Source organism: Pseudochaenichthys georgianus, chromosome 9 (assembly GCF_902827115.2).
Source record: "Pseudochaenichthys georgianus chromosome 9, fPseGeo1.2, whole genome shotgun sequence".
Classification (NCBI taxonomy): domain Eukaryota; kingdom Metazoa; phylum Chordata; class Actinopteri; order Perciformes; family Channichthyidae; genus Pseudochaenichthys; species Pseudochaenichthys georgianus.
The window spans coordinates 31,492,808-31,493,418 of record NC_047511.1 but is presented as its reverse complement, the minus strand read 5'-3'; positions in this window follow the sequence as shown (position 1 = coordinate 31,493,418).

Genomic DNA, 611 nt, shown 5'->3' with positions numbered 1-611 from the left:
GACCCTGTGGTCCACTACCCTCGGTGCCTCTGAGTGATTTGTGGCTCCTGGGGTCAGAAGGTGAGGGATTTGTTAGCTGCCATTAATTTGTACACTTCAAACAAGCCACAGCTCACAGATTACACCTTCAATGACTTATCTCCACCTCTGACCAGACTGGAGCTGACATGCGTCCATTACAAACATCCCCCAAGTTGCCTGTCATTGACTCCAGTGAACTCTAAAGATGAATATCACACATCTCATTTCAGTTTTATAATAAAATCAGCCGGTACAAATCAGCAACTTTCTACAGAAGAGTTACACAACCATACATGATATCCCATCGCATGGTCAGCGCGAGACAGAAGCAGTCTTATCACACCAGCAGGGTCATTACAGCAGCAGATCAAAAGCCGGCGCAGCTGTGGCCGAGACACATGTGTGGTCCAGACTTGAAGAGAGAAAGCCATGTGACGCAATGCAGCTAAAGGTGTCAAGGTAGCAGTGGTGGAAGTAGTATTGACACCCTGAACTTAAGTAAAAGCATCAAAACCTCACCTAAAATGTTTTACATTCAAGTACTGCATTCAAATCATTACTTCAAGTTAAAGTGTGTTAGCATTATCTGC